Below are 26,324 nucleotides of genomic sequence, written 5' to 3'. Positions count from 1 at the left end.
GAGGTACTGGAAAACATGATGTGAAATTCTTACACGATCACACAAAAATTCTTACTATGGAGTCTCATGGAAACATTTGTGGTTGCTCACTTTCATATTTTCATATTTATTATTATTATTTTGTTTTATTTTTTTTTATTTACTGTAGGTAGAAGGAGATGAAGTTTGTTATGCTTCATTGGATCTCCCCAACACAGGACAGAAAAGTCTGAAGAAGAAGAGAGTTGAGAGCTTTGATTTCTGTACATATTCTGAGGTTAAAGCTGATCAAATATAATATATATATATATATATATATATATATATATATGGACACACAAAAAGCATCCTGCGACCCTGTTACCTCATTTTAAAATTGATTTGCTGATGGAACTGAATTTCCCATCAGTATTGGCTTAAATGAAACAAAACTAAGTTTCTTTGGATAAAAATACATACTGAAATATTGTATTAACTGAAATGTTATTCTGTTTATGTAAATAGTTAAGATTAACATATCACAATTGGTATGTCAATATATTTCCATAACTGTTTTCTGTTTTTTGAATGCACAGTAGAAAATGTCTTGACTTGTTTAAATTGCTCATAGTTGCTAATATGTTTGTGTGTGTGTGTGTGTGTGTGTGTGTGTGTGTGTGTGTGTGTGTGTGTGTATGTGTGTGTTTGTGTTGTCTATGTACACTTCATAAGATGATAAACTCTAGAACCCTCATTACAGTAACTGCTACTTTATGTCCCATACTTATTTTTTTCTACATTTATTCTTGAGGTTTCCTTCAACTTGGGATTATTTGTAAGCACCAAGAGTAAAAGGATACATTAATAAATAACTATTATTAAAATAGAGATTATTATCTGTAAATCCTTTCAGCTTCACTGATGTGTCCATAACCTACAGCCTAACCTTTGATGTGTCAGCAGTGGTTTGCTCTTAGAGAAAGGGCATCTTGGGTCACTGGGTTAGTAGGTCACACATTCTGATGAGGAATTTTAGAAGACCTGGCTAAACCTCTTCTGCTGACAGTGACCTGATTTATGGCTGAAATTAGGCATTGATCAGAAAGTCGTCTGGCTAAATTGAGAGCAGAGGTTTTACCACCGTTTGTGCTGAGACTCTCTTTACTTTACTCCCATAACACCAGTACAGCTTCACATCACAACCAGCAGTGTTTCAGCACCACGGACAGGAACTGACTCCTCATTTAAGCAGAGAGTCATAACTCAGTGACTTGCGGTTGACTCTATATGTTTGTTGTAAAATATCATCTGTCATCTGGTGTGTTTTTCCCTTTCTATTATTAAAATACACAGAGTAGTTGATCCTTGTTGTCCATGTTGGTCATAGTAAAATAGATCAGCATGTGGACTTTTCTGTAAGCTGATTGCTGTGACTGTGTAATAGAAGCTCCACGTTGCCTTTATTGTTGGATGGACTTTGACAGTGTCTGAGTGATCAGCTGCACACATTCAGAACACAAGTTACATCTCTATAGACACATTTATGGAAACTGATTCATATATTTTCCTGCTTAGAATGGTAGTTTGTCACCTAAAGCCGACTGCCTAAGTCTCTTCTAGCATCACCCAAACTCTCCATCCTAACTCTTCTGGAAGGCTGTGATTCCACCATAACTTTTCTAGCACCTTCTGACTCCATGTTAATTCTTCTAGCACCTTCTTATTCCACTCTAACACTTCTGAAACCTTCATTAAATAAAAAAATCTTCTGTCCAGTTGGTAGACAATATTCTTGTACATATCGAAATAAATGTAAAACAATCAATGACAGCATTGAGAAATCATGTCATTCAGGGTGAAAAATAGATTAACCCTTGATTTTTGCATACTTTGTAAAAAGTGTCCTTTAAGGTCTCTTCCATATAATATAATACCCATCATACCATGTTATCTTCATCACTACTTTCCAAAACCCCCACAGCAACTTCAGCAGCTACAATCTGTTTGCACACCATTTCACGTGTCTCTGATGTGGACTGAATGAAGAATGAAGATGTCTGGCGCAATGGGTCCAGTCCTTAGTGATTTCCTGAGTGTCTATTGGTCAGTTTCATAGCTAATGTAGATGGACACACAAATCCAGCAGTTCCACACGGTGAGAAGCAGATGACATGTATCTCAGCCCTCTTCATAGACTCCTAACTCTGGATGTGAGTCACATACGATCTCGTGATAAGATAGAATGGAAATAGTGACTCAGCAGATTCAGGAAATGTTTGAACTGTATTTCTGCACTGTATTATCACAAAGAAATAAATATATAGAATCATTAAATTTGATGCACAGGTGAGTTGGGGTGTGTTCATGGACCCTGGAGGCGTATATGTTTTTTACATGTGATTATGTTTATGTCTGAAATACAGTGACAGTGTTCCGTAGGTAGTGATGAATGTTTGACTGATGTGGACTTATCAGATCTCAACATAGACATCAGCTTCAAAGACAGAAATAGCTTTATTTTCTAAAGGTCTCTCTGTTGGTTACTTAATTAATGGTAAAACACACTGCGAGGAAAGTTGGAAAACCCACAAACAATACAAAACAAACAAATCAGACTAAGAGAAACGCAGAACATGCATGATAAAGGACAAAATAATGTGATTAGTTAGTACGTCAGATAATCTATGTAAGCTATGTAACTCACCTTCCCTCCCCACTAGACACTCTGCAGTCACACTGCAACAGGAAACCCACAAAGAGGCCCTGCACTCTGACTGCCTTTGGTACTATATATAGAGCCCTTTTTGCTAGTTGTGTAGGGCTGGTGTGGACCAAATGTTCAGGATCCAAGATGATGTTAACATGGCAGTGAAAACCAGTTTGGAGTTTAATAGATCAGATCAAATAAACATCTTCCCTCCTCACTAGACTACAAGGATACAAGAGGAAACCCAACAACAGGGTCTGCACACTGACTGCCATTAATGACTGATCAGTTAGGCCCAGCTTTAGAGCACTCTCAGTGTACTGTACTTATCTAGGACCTGTATATAAAAAACCTTTTCACCAGTCAGAACCGCTTAGTTATAAAAATGTACAGGCAGATTTTCATGCATCTCTTATTTTGATTGGATGATTTTATGAAGTGTCTAAAGTTTGATGTGACCTCTTATTTGGCAAATGTAATACATTAAATGGTTGCTGTTATGTTGTACATTACTGAACATCACTGTAACCTTTATGTTTTTAACTTCTTACACTCCACGGAATCACCAACAGTTCCAGACTTGCATTCTTCCTGCAATTTAAGAGTAACTGAACCAGTTTGCATTGTTTTTTACACACATAAAAAATTCCCCTCAGCTGCAAGGAAAGCTCTCTCTGTCAGTGATCCTGGGAAAAGTCTTTAGTTGTGAAGGAATTGCTTGCATTCAAGGGAAAATTCCTCACACTTGTGCCTGGGAAACTCCCCACCTGCAGGGAAAGGTCTCTTTACTGGATACTCAGTTGATGAGGGCAAACTCCTCAGCCATAGCCACAAACAATACAAAACAACCCAGACCAGGCAAATGTGGTTAGTTAGTATTTCAGAGAAAATAAGTTGATTACATAACTCTCCTCCTCCTCCAAACATGCTGCAGCAACCTTCAAGCAACCTGCAGTCACACTACAACAGGAAACCCACAAAGAGGCCCTGCACTCCGACTGCCTTTACTGGCAGATAGAAGATCTGCTGTATGTATGTTTTTGGCCTGGCCTCCAGACTTTCTGGCATGGACAAAGGATTAGATTGACCGATCACCTGTTCATGACATGCTGTTCTGCAATAAATCCACCATGTTCCTGATCTCAGTTTCAAACTCAGTTTTCTGATACATTAGAACTCTTTTTGATGGTTCTTGTTTCAGTGCTGCTGGGTTTCTAGGATGTAACTGTGTATTTTGAAGTGAGAAAAATGTAATACGTGAACAGGTTGCTGGTCTTAAAGTAAGCTTTAATGGTGCATTAATTTGACTCCATTTTCATCCCTTTTTAGTGTCACCTATGGTGGAGTGTGACACTGTTAATCTGTTTATGTGCTACAGAAAGGCTGAACTAACCAACTTCTGTCCTTTTCAATGGAAACAGGAAGTTGGTTTACTGAAACCCCCTGTAGTCACTCACCCTCACCCCAAACCTTCTCATAAGACATTCAGACAAGAGAAATATTCCGTCCACGTGGACCAATCAGACATCAGACATCAGACACATCTACATTAAAGGCTTTTCTAAGAAATGTGACCAATACGAAGCCTGTGATTGGCTCATGTTTATTTCGCACGTGGTTACGTATACGTCCAAGATGCAGTGACAATGTAGAGAGACATTTTCCACTGACGTGGACCAATCAGATCTCAACACAGAGTTCCGCTTCAAAGACCCTCACCATCATCAGCCCCCCGGCACCAGTCTCTGAGATGGAGAGATCAAGAGCTGTTCTCATCACTCTCATCTGTAAGTAAACTTTTATGTCTGACCAGTTTGGTCTTATAGCTCATCTTGTTATTTAGGACTGATTGACTTTCATATATAAAATAACTCAGCACATCAAACGCTTTTTAAAGACTGTTGTGTGAAGTTATGTGTGATAATTCTTCTTTCTTTGTGTGTTTCAGGTGTTTTGTTCTCCAGAATCTCAGGAGCAGAAGTGGAGATGAGAGTCAGACCAGGAGACGACGTCACTCTGTACAGCGACTGTGTTTGGGAGAAGTTTGGAATCAATACCGTTTGGTTTAGAAACTGCTCACATGAGCATCAACCTCGTCTCATTATTTCCACAAATATTTTGTTAAGTGAGACTCTTCAACGATACTCTTTTGTGTGGAATTCCTCCAACCAAGCTCATGATCTGCTGGTGAAGAACGTCTCTGAATCAGATCTGGGTCTGTACTACTGCGCTGTACATGAGAAGAAGGTCAACAAAGATGAAACTGGATTTATACTCTATGAAGATGTTTACAGTTATGGAAGCAGAACCACTCGACTCTCTCTCCTCGGTAAGATTACTCTTCCTGTCATATTGCTTCTTGTTACATCGGGATTTTTTAAACTAAAATGAATGTTCAATGGTTTATAAGCTGGCTTGAGAGCTGCCTGTACAATCAATACATGTTCTCTTGCTTTGATTAATTTCCATTTTCCATTAATTTCTGTCCCTTTTGCCACAGATCTCCCCCAGACCCCCTCCACCCCTCCTGTCTCAGACTGTAGCATCTGCTGGAAGCTGCTGGTCAGTCTATGTCCTGTGTGTGTTCTGCTCTCCTCACTTCTGTCCTCCACCTGTGTGTACTGCATCTGCAGAAACACAACTAAAGGTACTTTCTCATTAATTCCCCTGAGCAATTCTTACTCAAGTTGTTTCTACAACAATAATTTCTAAATTCATTGAACTCCATGTTATTACTGAATTATGAACCTTGTGATGTTCTGGAAGTCTAAAAGTTTTAAGGAATATTAAAGGAATAAAGGAATTGGTGAAAAATTAAACTAATGAAATTGATCACTTAGCCAAGATGCAGTCAATCAGCCAAGAAATGATATCTGACATATACTTCTGTACTTTTACAGCAGGAGATGCTGGATTAATATTGCTAACAAATGCTGGAGTTGGATTATCACCAAACTCATCTCTGTAAATACATGCAAAATCTAAATTTATTTGCTCCGAAAATCTGTATAAAATTCATTGAATAATTCACCAAAATGGGACTGATAGACCTTATATACACATTTAAACTAAAACTGGTACTACCTTATCATCCACATAGTGCCCTGTTTTCTAGTACTCCTCCATCCCTATGCAGATGTCATGTTTGTTTTTTAGCATAGCCAAGGCTTCATAACTGTAAGACGGCTAGAAGTTGCACCTTAAATAATAAAACAGCTACAAAATACGGTGAGGAATTCCATTTTGTATAAACAATAAACCGAATAAAGAAATCTCGGTGTTGTCTGGTATATCAGCACTGATTCCCTAATGATGCAGAAACATGGTCAAACTGTGGTTTCTGGCGAAGAACCACAAACTAGCAAGAGTGCTGTTCAGTAAAAGTATTGTGCAAAATCTCCTGAAGGTAGCTTGTTCTCCACCGGCTTCCTCCTCAAATTTCCCATTCCACCTTAAATGGTGCAGCAGTTTCATCCAAGCGCCTGTACAGATACAGAATGTAATTGCTGCACAATTTAAGGTGGAATGGGAAATTTACCTGACAATTAAGAATCCAGATTCGGCCTCATCAAAACTCTGTGCCATGATCATTTCTCACCTGACGACTGCAAAGAAAGTCCCAAATGGGATATTCTAAAACCTGCAGCTGTTCCAAGTAAATTTCTACAAATAAGCAGCAGGTTTTTAGTGAGCTTTGTTTACTTTTCTCCATCTTCATGGTCTGTTTTGTGCTCTCTTAGCTACTGTCATGCTATGTGCAGCTAACATACTTGACTAACGTTGCTTTACACAGTTTGACTGTAGAAATAAACAACCATTTTATCGTCTTCAGCACCGATTTTTTCATCAACTGCTCCCACTTGCCACAACAGAGACATCCAATATCAGTTGGCCTCACTTGGTACTGTCCACTAGTAAACTCAGTCACTGTCTTACGAGCAGATATGTCCAGTGAGTCACTGGTGAGTCCAGCATCCAGCTTATGCATTTCTTCAAGTATATATTCAAGTTTGACACAGATTACTGAAAATGTGGTCATCAAATCACAATCAGACAATGTTTTTAGCTGAAATTTTCTGCTTAGTTACTTTACAGTGTGTCCATGTGTTTAGTAATAGTAGCCTCACCTTCTGTTATTGTGCTGAGGTAAAAGTAAAAGGGGTTCTGGTTACTCACAGTGGCAGCCCCCCAGCATTCATCTTTGTGGAGAAGTTTATTTTTTGTTTTTATAAACTGAAGTAAGTCATAATGTGATCTAAACTATATTGACAAGTCTGCATGAAACAAATGAAGATCTGATGCATTTTGAACTGACTGAAAGATGTTTTGGGCATGTATTTCTGAAATGAGCTTGGTGAGAATCCAACAATGGCTTTTGTTAGCAATGTTAGCATAGCACCTGCCGCTGTAAACTAGAGAAGCAAACTTGTCTTGGCTGATTGACTTCATCTGGAGTAAAAAGTATTTTCAGGGGTGCTTAGACTTTTTGCCTTGGGGATAAAGCAGAATGTGATGGACCCATGACCAAAAAACTGTAATAGTACACTGTGATTCTATAAAATAAGAATATAATGCTTTATATAAAGTATACAAATATATTTCTGCTATCATTAGGTAAGAAGATGGGGTTGGGTAACCTTTGACTGGTCAAATCAAACATGCTCACAGGCAAACTTTGTCCTGCGGCCCACACTTTGGGCAGCTCTGCCTTAGATTTTTAGATATTAAGTCTAACTTGATTCGAATAACTTTGTATGAATATGTAATGTTTTCATTAACAGCAGAAGCAGAATCTGGTCAGGAATGGAGGAACAAAACACAGAGTTGGAAAAGCAGAAACACTGATGAGGTACTAGAAAATACATACATACGACTTGAATATTCATACATGATCATACTAAACAGCTTTGCTATAGACTCTCACGGAAACATTTCACATAGACATAAATACTTTATCATCATGATAAAAAAAACACATCTTACACTGCTTCAGAACCTAAAGTGTGCATTATTATTAGGCCCCCTATTGTTTTGACTCTACTTATAGCCCCCGGAACATGTAACCCACAAACATAATGCTGGTTTTTATTTTATGCTGATGATATACAGATATACTTATCAGTTCAGCCAATTTCACAGCTAGTTGAAAAGGAAGACTGTAATAAAGAGGGACTGTATGTATGAGTCTTGGTTCCTCTCAGTGGTTCTTCTTGAACTTAGGGAGTTTTCTTGCAACTTACACACTTTTTTTTTTTTTAAAGCCCAATATAAGTACATTTTAACTGAATTTTGAAGTGAATTGAAAAATGACACATTTGATTATTTTCATTAATCCTTTCCTTTTAATTTTAACACAGTAACACATGCAAACTTTTTTAATTCAATGCAGGTAGAAGGAGATGAAGTTTGTTATGCATCCTTGGACATCCCGAGCAGAGGACAGAAACGTCTGAAGAAAAAGAGAGTCAAGAACTTTGATTTCAGTACATACTCTGAGGTTAAAACTGATCCAATATAATATATGGGAAAATGCATATAATATATGGACACACAAATAGCGTATCAGGACCTTGTTACCTCATCTTAAAATTGATTTGCTGATGGGACGGAACTGAAACACTTCACATCAATATTTGGCTTATACAAAAAAAAACACATCAATTGCTATGTGAATCGTATGTCAATTGTTAATACAATTGTTATATCAATATATGTTCAGAACTGTTTTCTGTTTGTTTTAATGCACAATAGTAACTTTTTTGACTAACATGTTTAAATAATAGTTTACTAATATGCATGTGTGTATTGAGGGTAGATGGTTCTATGTTTGCTTCATACTCTAGAACCCTCATTACAGTAACTGCTACTGTATGTCCCATATTTCTTCTTTTTTCTACATTTGTTCTTGAGGTTTCCTTCAGCTTGGGATTATTTCTGAGCATGACTAGAAAAGTGATACATTAATAAAAATAAACTATTATTAAAGTAATTAGGGGTTATTATCTGTAAATCCTCTCAGCTTCACTGATGTGTCCATAACCTTCAGCCTAACCTTTGATGTGTCAGCTGTTGAAGAAAGGACGTCTTAGGTCACTGGGTTAGTAGGTCACACATTCTGATGAGAAGTTGGTGAGTGTTCTTGGCCACGATGATCACAGTAAAATGGATCAGCATGTGGACAACTGTTTTTTTAGCACTGTATAAAGAAGCTCTGTGTTGCCTTCATTGTTGGATGGACTTTGATAGCGTTAGAGTGGGCAGGACACAGATTACATCACTATGGACACATTTCTGTTCTTGTATTTTCCTGCTCTGAATGGTAGTTTGTCACCTAAATCTGACTCCATGATGTCTCTAGCATCACCCAAACTCTCCATCCTTACCACTTTGGAACCTTCTGATTCTTCCACTGACTCTTCTAGCACCTTCCAATTTTATACTAGTACATACAGAACCTTCGTACTCCATTCTAACTCTTGTGGAATGTTCTCATTGCACCCATCACCTTCTTATTCAGCAGCTATAAACTCTGCAAATCATTTCACATGTGTCTCTGATGCGGAGTGAATGAAGAATAAAGGGTTTCCGGTGTGGCAAATCAGTCTTTAGTAATTTCCTCAGCCCCACTTCACAGCCTCATAACTCTGGATGTGAATCACATACAATGTTTGGATGAGATGGAATTGAAAGGGTGACTCTACAGATTCAGGAAATGTTTGAACTGTATTTTAGCACTATATCATCGCAAAGATAGAGAAACATATGGCTGTTGTCGCAAAATGGTAACTTTACAGGAGAAGGAAAAACATACTTTACTTTTAATGTAAGTCAACGGAGCCAGACTTTTGTCCAAGTCATTTTGGGTCGTTTTTTTGGTCCATTCATCATGAAATTCACACACAGTGTAAAGAACAACATGCATTTTCAAATTATGTCAAAAACTGAAAAACATGGAGATACAAGGTTTTGTTTCGACAACAGTTTATAGACCCCAGAGACTTGTATGTTTTTTGCTTGTGAGTATGTATATGTCTGAAAAACAGTGATGATGTTCTGTAAGTAGTGATGAATGTTCGACTGATGTGGACTGATCAGATCTCAACATAGACACCTGCTTCAAAGACTGAAAATATCAGTCTGAAAATGACGGAAAAAGACTGAAAAAAAAATCAAAGCATCCATGGTAATGGACAAAAAATGTGTTTAATTAGTTTATCAGATAATCTAAGCTGTGTAACTCTCCCCCTCCCCTCCCCACTAGACACTCTGAATTCACACTACAACAGGAAACCCACAAAGAGGCCCTGCACTCTGACTGACTTTACTGACTGATAGCAGATCTACTAGATTAGGCTTCACTTTCAGGCCTGGGTAAAGTATTAGATTGACTCTTTATGAAAGGCTAAATTAACCTGTAATTTTGAATGGATTTACCACAGTCCTGTGCAGTCTCCTTACATTCACCCCAAACCTGCTCATAACACATTCAGGCAAGAAAAATATTCCATTCAAGTGGACCAATCAGGTGAGATAAACATCTACATCTACAAGAAAGTTCACCAATGCAAAGCCTGTGATTGTCTTGTGTTTTTCATGTGTAATTATGTCTAAAACACAGTGATGATGTTTCGTAGATCGCACAAAATATTCCACTGATGTGGACCAGTCCGATCTCAACACAGACATCTGCTTCAAAGAACCTCCCCATCATCACCCATCCAGTACCAGTCTCTGAGATGGAGAGGTCAACAGCTTCCAAAACAGTGAAAAAATCAAGTAGGTCAGTATATCAGAAACATCTCTCCTCCTCCCCACTAGAAACTCTGCAGTCAACAAACTGCAGCCACGATACAACAGGAAACCCACAATGAGATCCTGCACACTGACTGCCATTAATAACTGATAGAAGATTTGCTTTTGCTTCAGGCCCTCTCAGTGTACTAAATTTACCTAGGACTTGTATATCACTGCTGTTGGAACAAAACCTTGTACCTCCAAAATGACAACTTTATAGGAGAAGGAAAAAACATACTTTACTTTTAATGTAAGTCAGTGGAACCAGACTTATTTCCAAGTAATTTTGGGACATTTCCATTGGTCCATTCATCATGAAACTTACACGGAATGTAATGGGCAACAAACAGAAACTGAAAAACAACAACAATGGAGATATAAAGTTTTGTTCCAACAACAGTGATACATAAAGCATTTCACCGGTCAGAACCAGTCAATCAACGTGTGACGTTTGAAGTGACCTCTCATTTGGCAAGTTCATTGGATATAAAAATGTACAAAAAAGAGTCACTGGTCTTAAAAATTAACACTTTTTGTGTATTTGTTTGTTAGACACAATTTTTTAAACCCTTTTTTGTATTACTTGTGCTTATGGTGGAGCATAACAATGTTGAAATGTTTATGTGCTACAGAAAAAAGGAAGTTGGTTTAACAAAGGCCCCTGCAGTGTCTTCACCCTCACCCCAAACCTGTTCACAAACACATCAGACAAGAGAAAAATTCCATTCACATGGACCAATCAGGTGTCAGACAAAACTACACTGAAGACTCTTCTAAGAAAAGGTGACCAATACGAAGCCTTTGATTGGCTGGTGTTGTTTTCACATGTGGTTACGTATACGTCTGAGATATAGTGATAACGTAGAGAGAAATTTTCCACTGACGTGGACCAATCAGATGTGAACACAGACATCCGCTTCAAAGACCCTCACCATTGTCACCCACCCAGCACGAGTCTCTGAAATGGACAGATCAAGAGCTGTTCTCATCACTTTAGTCTGTAAGTAAACTTTACCACTTCCTTTTTGTGGTTGATTTACTTTCATATATATATAAAGGAATTCATCACACTAAAGACTTTCAAAATAAGACTTGTGTAAAGTTATGTTCTTTCTTTGGTGTGTTTGCAGGTGTTTTGTTCTCCAGGATCTCTGGAGCAGAAGTGGAGATGAGAGTCAGACCAGGAGACGACATCACTCTCTACAGTGACTGTTTTTCAGACGCTCCATTTAAAATAGTTTGGTTTAGAAACTCCTCATGTGAGCATCAACCTCCTCTCATGATATCAACTCGAGATTTGGTACGTGGTGCTCATCCACGTTACACACCCGTATGGAATCCCTCCAGCCAAGCTTATGATCTGCTGGTGAAGAACGTCTCTGAATCAGATGTGGGTCTGTACTACTGCGCTGTGTATGAGATAAACATCACCAAGGATAAAAAGGGAGTTATACACTCTGAAGATATTTATCACTATGGAAAAAGAATCACTCGACTCTCTCTACTTGGTAAGATTATTCATTCTGGCTTAGTAATGTGATCAGGAATCTGTAAGAATATACCGTCTCATGTTCTCATATGTGGTGACAAGTAGCAATATAATATAAACAATTAAATATAAATGTATAACAGTTGAGAAGATTTGTGTTAAACTGTTTTATGTTCTCTTGCTTTAACTAAGTTGTACTCTCCACTTTCAGTTCCTTGTACTGATCTCCCCCAAACCCCCTCCACTCCTCCTGTATCAGACTGTAGTGTCTGCTGGAAGCTGCTGGTCAGTGTGTGTCCTGTGTGTGTTCTCCTCTTCTCCACCTGTGTGTACTGCACCTGCAGATACACAACTAAAGGTACTCACCTTTATTTCTCTTCTATTCTCACTCAAATATCTTAAAGAATAACATTACTTGATCTAAATGTATTCAGTGTAACAGTGCATCTTTGGCATCTGCTGCATCAATACTTTCTCTCTCAATTTCATCCTTCATCAAATTTACACTGGCTGTGTTATTGTAACTGTGAATGCTAGAGGCCACAAACAGCCACTGCTTACCAGTCCAGTGATGTTTTCTTAGGCTAAAGTATATTTTTTAACATAGCTGTTTCTTTTAAATAGGTCTTTATTTAAAACAAGATAAAAATATGTAAAAATATGGTAAATTTGGTCCTTTATATAATTGCCTCTAATAACTCTGTAGTTACACATTAATAATACATGCAATTACATGTAACTACTAAAATTCACTGTCACACATAGATTACAGTAGTACAGCTTATGTAAATACACGTGTGTCAACTTCAAATTTTCCTCTTGTGATTACACAAGTGTATCTTGATGCTATAACAGTATACTTTTTTCTTATTTAACTCCTTAACAAGCCAGTTTTATTACACACTCTTATAACCTAAGAACAGCTCCATTAGTTTGCACCGAAGTCCCTATAGTTACTGAATAATAAGCCTTGATATGAAATCAACCTGGAACTTTAAAGGGGTTAATTACACATGTATTTTAATATATGTCCATCTGCTGTCCATCTAATTACATCCCTCCTGTTACAGTCAGAAATGTATAGTTGGAAAAAACAGCAGTTCACCCTATTTTGCCTAAGATAATTATATGATAATTATTAAGTAATTAGTAGGTTGTTTCAATATGCTGTTTCAACTACTGAGATGTGCTTCTGCAATTACATGAGTAAAAACTTACACAGTTTTGTTCACATAAGCTGTACTACTGTAATCAATCTGTATCAGTGAATTCATCACCAGTACTTACATTAATGTTGCATGCATTGTTAAAGTGTAACTGCACATTACAATTAGAGACACAATATAAGTGAGACCTTTATTTTTACTGCATGTATTGTGGTCTCTGCACACGTGACACATTTTTGGGGGGCGTTTTTTTAGCCATGCTAACTTAACTTACATGCATGTGCTAATAACAGGCTTATTGTCTGTTAGATAATGTTGACAAGAGCCTCAGTGCCACATACATTGATCTCTGCCTTTAAGGGGCGCTGGGTTGGTTTAGAAATTTCACCCTCAGTTTGTTCTCAGACTAATAAGACCCCCCCCCACCCCATATCTAACCCAAAGTGTCTCATGGTTGCCCCGCAAGGCTAAGGTGTGGCCAGCCACCCTGTTCAAGATACTGCAGGTGTTGGTGTAGCATATTGGGCAACACTGCTGTCCTCCACACTGCAGACTGGGGCTCGATTTCCTGCCTGGGCAACCACACCACACTACCACAATAAGAGACCTTGGAAAAGACTCCTAATGTTACTTGCCTATAAACAATGAGTTGCTTAAAATAAGACCAAATGCATTTGAAATTAAATTATCCTCTCTTCCCACCAGAGGGGGCGCCACATACAATTTAATTATTTGGATCACATTCTCATGATGAAGCAGCATTTCCAAGGAAAGATCATCTCTTCGCAGCATCTTTTGAAACTAGATAAACTGATGCTGATTTTTTCTAGCTCCAGGACATGAAGAGGGAAGAGAACTACTGACTGAAAATGCATTTCAGGTGGAAACATCCTCATTATCATTAATTCATCCTGTGGTTATTGACAGTTATAGTTACTGGTAGTGCATTAGTTGTTCTTGACAAACCATTAAAGAATTAGCTGCTGATTGACTTGTTGTCATTACCATAATAAAAAAGTGCTTTTTTAGTGGTTTGCTTGTAGGGACTAGTGGAAGATGCTGCTATTTGAGGCGGATATACACTGCAGAAGAATTTTTGTTGTATTTTAGTTTTGGACTCTATGCCAACAGAGGTACATGACTGCCCAGAGCACCTACTAGTGGACATATTTGACTAAACCAGCACTTTTCAACCCTGGAGACCCACTGCACTGCTCCTTTAGAGCTTTCCCTGCTTTAACACACCAACTTTAACTCAATAATGGGCAGTAAATGAGCTGATTAGTTGGATCTGGTGTGTTTGGAGCAAGAAAAACACTAAAAAGTGCAGAGCCAGTGGGCCTCCAGGACCAGTGTTGAGAAACACTGGACTAGACTATGCAATCCCTAATCTCTCTCTGTCTCTCTCTCTCTCTCTCTCTCTCTCTCTCTCTCTCTCTCTGATCAGGTGGGCTGTTCTGAGGAGCATCAGTGTGAGAGGACTATGAAAAGAAATTTCTGCTTACACACTGAAGTTTGTTACACATCTCTGAAATCAGACTAAACACACCAGCACCGCTTCTTAATGTAGAGACTTTGTCATATTTTTTTAGCTGGCATATTTTCATACAATAAACCTTTATTAACCTTTATATTATTAGGTTATCTGTTAATTGTTTTGAGAGTGTCTACATTATCTAAGTGGGTGTTGACCTGTACAAGAGCAACCTGAAGCCAGTATGTACATTTCTCTTAATGAAGAGTAGGGGTGGGTGCCTTTTTCTGTGGGTTACCTCAGGAAGCCCACTCTAAAGCTGTTATTCTGTTGTGATCTAAAGAAACAAAAACAAAAAATATAAATGGCATTTCTTGAAGCTTCATCATCTTGTCCTGATCATTTGTGTTATGTTTCCTTTTACCCTGAGCCATATTCACTTTTTTGAAATGGATAATGGGGTGTAACAGTGATTTAGTTGCCATTAACAGATAAGAGTAAGAATATTAGTGATGATGTCTCTGGGTACCAATTGTTTCACACTTTTTTGAGTGTGCGAGTGTCTGTCTCTGAAGAATTAGTTAAACGAGATTCCATTCTAAATTAGATCCATTATGATCTTGTCTAGGGTCACGCCTTAGCAGAATGGGTGTATTCTATCATATACAAGTCCTATCACCAGTAACATTGTTAACCATTTGCCAAAATGATTAACAAAACTCACATTAACTTGAAGACAAACTAAAAGACAAATGCAATGGCTTCCCCAACACCCTGACTGACAGTAACACAAGACAAATCCCAAAAACCAAACAAAATGGCAGCCAAACTACACCCAATGAAGCTATATTATAAAAGCCATACAAGAGACTGGGCTGGATTAGGAACTTGGAACTAACGAACATGGGTAGATGTTCAGCAAGCCCTTGAAAAGACATAACACAAGCACAAACAAATACATATACAAAAATAGATTACAAATGAACAGAAAATATGTGAATGTTATGATAATCTTGAAAGATAATTGATAGTGAGTGGTGACCCAGACAAATATCTTATGAACTACATGTCTCACTTGCCTCAGATGAGTTTAGTGTTTGGGTTTACACCATTAGAAAGTGACTGGGCAAAAAGTACATCCATGTGAGTCACAAGGCAAAAACCACTACTAAGCAAGAGTAACATAAAGGCTTGTCTCAAACGCCAGAACACCTTAATGACCCCCAAGCCATTTGGAATAACGTTCTGTGGACTGGTGAGTCAAAAGTGGACATTTTGTTTGACAAGGGTCCCGTCACATCTGCCATAAAGCTAACACAACATTCCATAATGAGAATATCATACCAAAAGTGAAACCAGAGGAGGCTGGAGAAACTCAAAAGGTGAGGGGGAGTGCAAAACTCTCAGCCATCTTACCAAAATTACCGGCCGTCTCTGTTGGCTCACAATGAGACAAAGACACAGCAATGTGTGTCTTCTTCTCTGTGCTTATAAAGCCCTCTGCCCAGGTGTAGGACGTTGGGCTTGATTGGACCTTGGAGGTGTGCGTTGTCTCCCTCTGGTGGCTGGGAGTGCTGCAGCCCTGGAGTCAGCCCAGTATGAGTATCATACTGTATGAGAATCTGAAACCATTTAGTGAAAAATACAAAAATAGAGGAAGAGGGGCAAATACTTTTTCACAGCACTGTAGGATGACGTGTGAGCTCCTGGTTGGATACCAGGTCAGTTGCGGAGATTAGGGTCAGGGTCAACAGGAAAATATTTTGGAAGTGTGCATTTAAGAGTGATGGGACTGCACAGGACACAGCGGACAGATGAGAGAAGTTCATTCTACATGGAAGCACAGGAAGAAGCCCAAAGAAGGGAACAGGAGAGCTCAAGGTGACACTGTTTGCACAAGTGTGGTCTGGGTTATGTTTTAAAAAACTGAAGCTGTAATCATTGAATTTCATGGAAAACCACCTCCCAGAAATCCAGTAAGCAGAATGGGAGCCTGGAACAGTTTCCTCTGGGACACTATTGACTTTGAAGGACCGATAGCTGGAAAGACAGGGTCACCAAAAGTCAAAGAGGCTAAAGCTTCAGGGCTGGAGGAACTGGGATAGAAGCTGATGGACAAATAGAACTAGAGATAAGAAGTGCAGAAGTGTGGGTGTGGAAGAAGAGAAGCTCTGTTGTAGCCTTCAAATATTCTATAAGCAGCTAGAGGCAGCTTGAGTTAGCTTTAATAAGGGCCTTCCACAAGTCATTGTGGTAACAGGTCAAAGCAACACTGTTCACAAAAGTGGTCTCTCAAGGATTCTTTATATCAGCAGTAATTATATAACTGTGACAACAAAACATATCTGCATTGGTAAATGGTTCTTCTCTATGAAGAACTTGTTGTAAATTGTGATTTAGAAACGTCTTTATTGCCCTAAAAAGGGTTCTACTATTACAATAATCATACAATGGTTTCATGGTACTATATAGAGCTCTTTTTGCTAGTTGTGTAGGGCTGGTGTGGGCCAAATGTTCAGGATTCAAGATGATGTTAACATGGCAGTGAAAAACAGTTTGGAGGTTAATATATCAGATCAAATAAACATCTTCCCTCCTCACTAGACTACAAGGATACAAGAGGAAACCCAAAGTCAGGGCCTGCACACTGACTGCCATTAATAACTGATCAGTAGGCCCAGCTTTCAAGCACTCTTAACGTACTGTACTTATCTAGGACCTGTATATAAAAACCTTTTCACCTGTCAGAACCACTCAGTCTACGTTATAAGAATGTACAGGCAGATTTTTATGCATCTCTTATTTCAGTGGTGCTGAATTTGATTTGATGAAAGTTTGTAAGGTGTGTGAAGTTTGGTGGGACCTCATATTTGGCAAATCTAATACATAAAATTGTTGCTGTTATATGGTGGATTTAACACAATTTTCTCCTTCACCATTTTTACTCAAATATCTTAACCAAAGACAACGTTTGATCTATTGCTCATTGTACTCTCCTATAATTTTAGACCTTTGGCCTCTCTCATGGTCAACAACACTGATTGTGCAAGTCTTATATGTGTATAATATTTGTTAACATCAGATTACATTTTTGAACATCACTGTAACCTCTATGTCTTTAACTTCTTAAACTCAATGGAATCACCAACAGTCCAGACACCTACAACTTTTTTCCTACAATTTAAGAGAAACTCAGCCAGTTTGCATTGTTTTTTACATGCACACAGAAATTTTACCCCTTAGCTGCAAGGAAAGCTCTCTATGCCAGCGTGCCTGGGGAAAGTCTTCAGTTGTGGAGGAAGGTCTCTCTGCTAGCAGAGTCCTCAGCCTTGTGACTGTGAAACTCCCCAGCTGCAGGGAAACGTAAAACATAATCACAAAGAACACAAAATAAACTAGACCAGACAAATGTGGTTGGCTAGTCTATCAGATAAACTGTTATGTAAGTCTCCTCCTTCAGACATGCAGTCACACTAGAACAGGAAACCCACAAAGAGGCCCTGCACTCTGACTGCCTTTACTGACTGATAGAAGATCTGCTGTATATATGTTTCATGCCTGTCCTCACTTTTGGGCCTGGGGCAAAGAATTAGACTGACCTGGAACCTGTATATGACTGGTTTCCAGAAAGATCCACCAAATCAGTTTCTTCATTTTGCTGATAAATTACAACTCTTTAATTTGGTCCTTGTTTGTTTCAGTGGTGCTGTGTTTGATTGGATGTAACTGTGTATTTTGAAGTGAGCTCTTATTAGACAAATGTAATATGTTGCTGATCTTAAAGTAAACTTTTATGGTGCTGTTTGACACAATCTTCAATCACTTTTTAGCGCCTGTTATGGTTGAGCGTAACACTGTTAATCTGTTTATGTGCTCCAGAAAGGCTGACCTAACCAACTTTAGTCAGATTGAATGGAAACAGGAAGTTGGTTTACCAAAGTCCCCCATCGTCTCGTAACCCACACCCCAAACCTATTCCATTCACGTGGACCAATCAGATGTCAGACACAAATGCATTAAAGGCTTTTCTAAGAAAGGTGACCAATACGAAGCCTGTGATTGGCTGGTGTTGTTTTCGCATGTGGTTGCGTATACGTCCCAGATATACTGATAATGTAAACGGAAAATTTCCACTGACGTGGACCAATCAGATCTCAACACAGGCATCCGCTTCAAAGACCCTCACTGTCATCAGCCCCCCCCAGTACCAGTCTCTGAGATGGACAGATCAAGAGTCACTCTCGTTGTTCTCATCTGTAAGTAACTTTTACATCTTTTCATTTTCATCTTACAGCATATCTTGTTATTTGGGACTGATTTGCTTTTATATATGAAGCAACTCTTCACACCACAGCCTTTCTAAATAAGACTGTACTGTAAAGTTATGTGAGATCATCTTTTTGTGTTTTTTGTGTGTTTCAGGTGTTTTGTTCTCCAGGATCTCTGGAGCAGAAGTGGAGATGAGAGTCAGACCAGGAGACGACGTCACTCTCTACAGCGACTGTGTTTGGAAGAGTGATTTAATACAGTTTGGTACAGAAACTGCTCACATGAGCATCAACCTCGTCTCCTTATATCGATAAAACTTTTGATGCGTGGTGATCTTCCACGTTACTCTGCTGTGTTGAATTCCTCCAACCAAGCTCATGATCTGCTGGTGAGAACGTCTCTGAATCAGATCTGGGTCTGTACTACTGCGCTGTACATGAGAAGAAGGTCACCAAAGATAAAACTGGATTTATACTCTATGAAGATGTTTATCATTATGGAAACAGAACCACTCGACTCTCTCTCCTCGGTAAGATGACTCTTTCTGATGTATTGTTTCTTGTTACATGGGGATTTTTTTTTTATTTAACATGAATGTGAAATGGTTCATGAGCTGGCTTGAGTTCTATCTAATCAGTCAACAAACGTTCTCCTGCTTTGATTAATTTCCACTTTCTCACTTATTTTAGTCCCTTTTGCCCAAACCACCCCTTTGTCAGACTGTAGTGTCTGCTGGAAGCTGCTGGTCAGTGTGTGTCCTGTGTGTGTTCTCCTCTCCTCAGTCATCTCCTCCACCTGTGTGTACTGCATCTGCATCAACAAAACTAAAGGTACTTTCTCTGATTATCCTGAACAATTCTTACTGAGATTGTTTCTACAATAAACCTTTCTTAAATTCACTGCACTCTTGCACAATATTTCTTTGACCTCTCTCATGGTCAATTACAGTTTAACCACTTAGTGTACAAGTTTTGTATGTGATTAAGATTTCTATTGTAACCTTTATGTCTTTAACTTCATTGAATCAATAACAGTTCCAGATTTGCATTCCTCCTCTAACTTAATAGTAACACATCCAGTTTGCATTATTTTCCATGTTATTACTGAATTACAAACCTTAGGATGTCTAAGTCTAAAAGTTTAAAGGAATATTAAAGAAATAAAGGAAAAAGCAAAAAATCAAACTAACATAATTGATCACATAGCCGAGATGCAGTCGATCAGCCAAGAAATGATGTCTGACATCTGACTTCTTTACTTTACAGCAGGAGATTCTGAGTTAACGTCGCTAACTGGAGCTCCTTTAGATTTTAGATATTGAGTCTAGCGTGGTTATAATAACTTCATAAGAATATGTCATCTTTTCATCTATAGCAGAAGCAGAATCCGGTCAGGAATGGAGGAACAAAATACAGAGTCAGAAAAGCAGAACAAATGATGAGGTACTGGAAAATACTAATACACAATGTGAATATTCATACACAATCACACATAAACAGCTTTGATATGGACTGTTATGGAAATGTGTGGTTGCCCATTTTCACATAGACATATATACTTTACCATCATGAGGAAAAAACACATCTTACACTGCTTCAGAGCCTAAAGTGTGGATTATTGTGTCGTTTTAGGGCCCCTATTGTTTTCAGTCTACATAATGCTGGGTTTTATTTTTGTGCTGATGATACACAGATAAGCTTATCAGTTCAGCCAGACAATTACTTAAAATGGAAGACTGTATTAAAGAGGGACTGTATGTATGAGTCTTGGTTCCTCTCAGTGGTTCAGAGGGGACAGGGGGACAAGGTTTTGCTTGAAACTGTCACCCTCTGCTTATTCATTAGGAGCTTGGATGTTGTTTTAAAGCTGCTTTGTGGAAATGTATGTTGTACAAAACCCTGTAGAAGTAAATTGTAATTGAATTTTGAAGTGAATTGAAAATTGACACATTGTATACTTTTTATTAATCCATTCTATATCAATTTAACACAATAAAACATGCCTTTTTTTTTTTTTTAATTCATTGTAGGTAGAAGGAGATGAAGTATGTTATGCATCACTGGATGTCCTGAACAGTGGACAGAAACATCTGAAGAAGAAGAAGAGAGTAGAGAGCTTTGATTTCAGTACATATTCTGAGGTTAAAACGGATCAAATATAATATACAGTCACACAAAAAGCATCCTGGGACCTTGTTACCTCATCTTAAAATTGATTTGCTGATGGGACGGAACAGATTTTTTCCATAGGTATTTGGTTTATATGAAACAAAACTCAGTTTCTTTGAACCAAAGTAAATACTGAAATGTACTTATGTTTAGGTAAAAAGTGTCGAGATTGACATATCACAGTTGTTATGTCAATATATTTTCATATCTGTTTTCTGTTTATTTTTTAATGCACAGTAGCAAACTTCTTGACCAAAATGTTTAAATTGCTCATAGTATACTAATATGCATGTGTGTGTGTGTGTGTGTGTGTGTGTGTATGTTGGGGGGGGTCTATGTACACTTCATAATATGATAAACTCTATAAACCTCATTACAGTAACTGCTATTGTATATCCCATATTTTCCTTTTTTTTCTACATTTATTTTCCTGGGATTATCAAGTCAAGTAAAGTCAAGTCAAGTCAGCTTTTATTGTCAATACTACAATATGGACATACAGAATATTGAAATAGCGTTACTCTCAGACCCCATGGTGTAAACTAAACACTAATTGTAAACAAAATAAACACTAATTGTAGAAAAATAGAATAATAATAAAAAAAAATAATAATATAAATAATATAAATATAAGGAGGTCCTGAAATTAACACTAAAGTGACATAAGGCACATTCAGATTAAGGTCTGTTGGTATAAATAGTGCAAATATAAACAGTAGTGCAAATTGGAATGAGCTTATGGAGCATTATTTCTAAGCACCAACAGAAAAATTAAATATTAATAAATGACTATTATTAAAATAGTTAGGGATTATTATCTGTAAACCTTTCAGTTTCGCTGATGTTTCCATAACCTACAGCTTAAACTCAGCTGTGGTTTGCTGTTACAGAAAGGATGTCTTGGGTCACTGGATTAGTAGGTCACACATTCTGATGAGGAATTTTAGAAGACATGGTTAAACCTCTTCTGCTGACAGTGACCTGATTTATGGCTAAAAAATAATCATTAAATCAGAAATTCCTCTGGCTAAATTGAGAGCAGAGGATTTACCACCATTTATACTAAGACTCCTACAGCTTCACATCACAGACAGCAGTGTTTCAGCACCACGGACAGGAACTGACTCAGTAATTTGCAGTTGACTTTATAACTTTGGTGTAAAAAATGGTCTTGTCTAACATCTAGTGTGTATTTTTCCCTTTCAGTTAATAAAATCTGCATGCAGAGTCCACATGCTGTCCACGTTGGTCATAGTAAAATAGATCAGCATGTGGACTTCTGTGAGCTGATTTCTGTGACTGTGTAATAGAAGCTCTGAGTGATCAGCTCCACACATTCAGAACACAAGTTACATCTCTATGGACACATTTATGGAAACTGGTTCATATATTTTCCTGCTCTGAATGGTAGATTATCGCATAAATCCGACTCCATAAGTGTCTTCTAGCATCACCCTAACTCTCCATCCTAAGTCTTCTGGAACCTTCTGATTCCACAACTAACTCTTCTAGCAACTTCTGATTTCACACTAGCTCTTCTAGAACTATTGGTAACACTTTCTATGAATGCTGCATTTGTAAGCATCTATAAACACATTTATAACATGGTATAATGTATTCATAAGGCATTATAAACAGGGTTATAAATATTTATAAAAAAGTTTATTATACGTTATGAATTGTTAATATAATGCATTATAAATAGTGTTAATAACATGTTATAATGTCAGTGCCAAAGAAGTCAGTCCCAGCTTGGAGAGCATAAAGTAAAAACAAATACCAAGCTAATGGTGGTGTACATTACCTTTCCCACATAATGCATAATAAACATGGCTATAATGTATAATGCATTTTTATAAATATTTATAGCTATGTATATAATGTCTTATGAATGCATTATAACATGTTATGTATGTGTCTATAGATGCTTACAAAAGGTGACATTCATAGAAAGTGTTACCGAACCATTTACCTCCATCCTAACTCTTCTGAAGGACTGTGATTCTACCAGAACTTGTCTAGTACCTTGTTTGTTTTTCGGTAGAACATGCTCCTGTACATACCAAAATAAATAGTGACTGAATTAAGAAATCATGTCATTCAGGGTGAAAAGTAGATTAACCACTGATTTTTGCATATTTTGTAAAATTCTCCTTTAAAGTCTCTTGCATATAATATGATACCCTTATGTTTCATATCTAAATGTTCTCTGTTATCTTCATTGCTGCCTTCCAAAACCACTGCAGCAAATTCAGCAGCTACAAACTCTTTGCACGCCATTTCACATGTGTCTCCGATGTGGACTGAATGAAGAATGAAGTGTTTGCGGCATGACGGGTCAGTCCTTACTGATTTCCTGAGTGTCTATTGGTCAGTTTCACTCAAAATGTAGACGGCCCCTCTTCACAGCCTCATTATTCTTGACGTGAGTCACGTATGATCTCGTGATAAGATGGAATGGGTGGTGACTACACAGATTCAGAAAATGTTTGAACCATATTTCTGTGCTGTATTGTCACAAATACAGAGAAACATATAGAGAAACATAGAATTTGGTGCACAGGTGAGTTTGTGGACACCAGAGGGTTAAAAGACAGAAATAGCTTCATTTTCTAATGGTCTCTCTGTTGGTCGCTCAATTAATCTAAGAGACTCTGTAAAGAAAGTTCAAAAACCCACAAACACCACAAAACAAAACTGGAAAATCAAAGCGTCCATGATAATGGAAAGAAATGGGATTATTTAGTGTGTCCAATAATCTAAGCTATGTAACTCTCCTCCTCCCCACTAGACACTCTGCAGTCACACTACAACAGGAAACCCACAAAGAGGCCCTGCAATCTGACTGACTTTACTGACTGACAGAAGATCTGCTGTATATATGTTGGGCCTCACTTTCAGGCTTGGCAAATGTTTGAGGTTGATCAGTCCATTTTTTATGTTATTTATGGTGGAGAAATGCCAAATTAACTTGTTTTCAGTTGTAATTTTGAATGGAAACAGGAAATTGGTTCATCACAGTCCCCTGCAGACTCCTCACCCTCACTCCACCCCTGCTCATAACACATTCAGACAAGAGAAATATTGTGTTCTTGTGAACCAATAAGGTGCGAGAATCATCTACATCTACACATAATGATGAGCAATGCAAAACCTGTAATTGTCTTGTGTGTTTTTTCAATGTGATCATGTCTGAAATACAGTGATAACATTTCATAGGCTGCAAAAAATGTTCGACTGACTTGGACTAATCAGAGGCCTAACCCACATACAGCAGATCTTCCATCAGTCGGTAAAGGCAGTGAGAGTGCAGGGCCTCTCTGTGGGTTTCCTGCTGTCGTCTGACTGCAGAGTATCTAGTGGGGAGGGGAGGAGGAGATTTGCATATCTGATAATAACATACTTGATTTTTTCACTGTCGTTGAAGTTTCACTGTTTTTTTTTTTTACACATGAGAGTGATAAGAGTGACTAGGAGATTAGTATATCAGATAAAATAAACAACTGTCCTCCTCCCCTCCCCACTAGATTCTCTGCAGTCAACACACTGCAGCCACGATACAACAGGAAACCCACAATGAGGTCCTGAACACTGACTGCCATTAGTAACTGATAGAAGATTGGTTAGGCCCAACTTTTACGCCCTCTCAGTGTGCTAAATTACCTAAGACCTGTATGTACAAAGCTTTTCACCAGTCAGAATCACTCAATCAGCTCTCTACACTCTTTTTATGCCTCTCTTATTTCAGTGCTGCTGAATTTCATTGGATTAAAACTGTGTAAAGTTTGAAGTGACCTCTCATTTTGCAAGTTTAATGGATATGAAATGCATGTAAAAATGGTTGCTGGTCTTAAAATGTACATTTTAGTTGTGCATTTGTTTGTTACACACTTTTAATCCCTTCTTTAGTGATTTTAGTGACCATAGCAATGTTAATCTGTTTATGACGTACAGAAAGGCTGAATTAACCATCTCTTCATTTTGAACTGAAACAGGAAGGTGGTTTAACGAAGGCCCCTGCAGTGTCTTCACCCTCACCCCAAACCTGCCCATAACACATTCAGATGAGAAACATTCTGTTCACATGGGCCAATCAGACATCAGAGACAACAACATTGAAGGCTCTTCTAAGAAAGATGACCAATACGAAGCCTGTGATTGGCTAGTGGTGTTTTTGCATGTGGTTATGTACAGGTCCACAATTTTCTGTTAATGTAGAAAGAAATTTTCCACTGACGTGGACCAATCAGATCTGAATGCAGACATCCACTTCAAAGACCCTCACCATCATCAGCCCCCCAACACCAGTCTCTGAGATGGAGAGATCAAGAGCTGTTCTCATCACTCTCGCCTGTAAGTAATTTTTACATCTTTTCATTTTCATCTTACAGCATATTTTCTTATTTGGGACTGATTTGCTTTTATATATGAAGCAACTCTTCACACCACGGCTTTTCTAAATAAGACTGTACTGTAAAGTTATGTGAGATCATCTTTTTCAGTTTTGTGTGTTTGCAGGTGTTTTGTTCTCCAGGATCTCTGGAGCAGAAGTGGAGTTGAGAGTCAGACAAGGAGACAGTATCACTCTCTTCAGCGACTGTGTTTGGAAGAGTGGAATTAATACAGTTTGGTTTAGAAACTGCTCACATGAGCATCAACCTCCTCTCATTATATTGACAGCATTATTAATACGTGGTGATTTTCCACGTTACTCTCTTGTCTTGAATTCCTCCAACCAAACTCATGATCTGCTGGTGAAGAACGTCTCTGAATCAGATCTGGGTCTGTACTACTGTGCTGTACATGAGAAGAAGGTCACCAAAGATGAAACTGGAGTTATACTCTATGAAGATATTTATCATTATGGAAACAGAACCATTCGACTCTCTCTCCTCGGTACGATCACTCTTTCTCATTGTTTCTCATCACAACGGGATTTTTTTTAGTTAACATGAATGTAGATTGGTTCATGAGTTTGCTTGACTTCTATCTGCTCAGTCAATAAATGTTCTACCTTGATTAATTTCCACATTCTTATTGCACATGCTTATTTCAGTCCCTTTTGCGCAGACCCCCTCCACCCCTCCTGTATCAGATTGTAGTGTCTGCTGGAAGCTGCTGGTCAGTGTGTGTCCTGTGTGTGTTCTCCTCTCCTCAGTTGTCTCCTCCATCTGTGTGTACTGCATCTGCAGATACACAACTAAAAGGTACTCTCTCTCTTTATTTCTCATTTTCACTCATTATCTCTCTACCATTCACTCACTCGAGTGTCCTGGACAACAACAGTAATTAGATGTCT

The 26,324-nt window shown here is 38.2% G+C and overlaps 2 long non-coding RNA genes across 2 annotated transcripts; both read left to right on the top strand.

Annotated features, from left to right (window-relative positions):
* Positions 1 to 11,858: 11,858 nt before the first annotated feature.
* LOC118816926 lies at positions 11,859 to 13,983 on the top strand. Its single transcript, XR_005007918.1, has 3 exons — positions 11,859 to 11,967; positions 12,160 to 12,306; positions 13,945 to 13,983. It is a non-coding gene; the product is annotated as an uncharacterized LOC118816926 (long non-coding RNA).
* A 5,620-nt stretch (positions 13,984 to 19,603) lies between these two features.
* Positions 19,604 to 21,038, top strand: LOC118816925. Its single transcript, XR_005007917.1, has 3 exons — positions 19,604 to 19,687; positions 20,232 to 20,299; positions 20,887 to 21,038. It is a non-coding gene; the product is annotated as an uncharacterized LOC118816925 (long non-coding RNA).
* The last annotated feature ends 5,286 nt before the right edge of the window (positions 21,039 to 26,324 follow it).

The sequence above is a fragment of the Colossoma macropomum genome, unplaced genomic scaffold, assembly GCF_904425465.1.
Source record: "Colossoma macropomum unplaced genomic scaffold, Colossoma_macropomum, whole genome shotgun sequence".
In the NCBI taxonomy this organism is placed as follows: Eukaryota; Metazoa; Chordata; class Actinopteri; order Characiformes; family Serrasalmidae; genus Colossoma; species Colossoma macropomum.
Note: the sequence above shows the minus strand (reverse complement) of the source record. Positions and strands in the feature narration are given on the sequence as shown.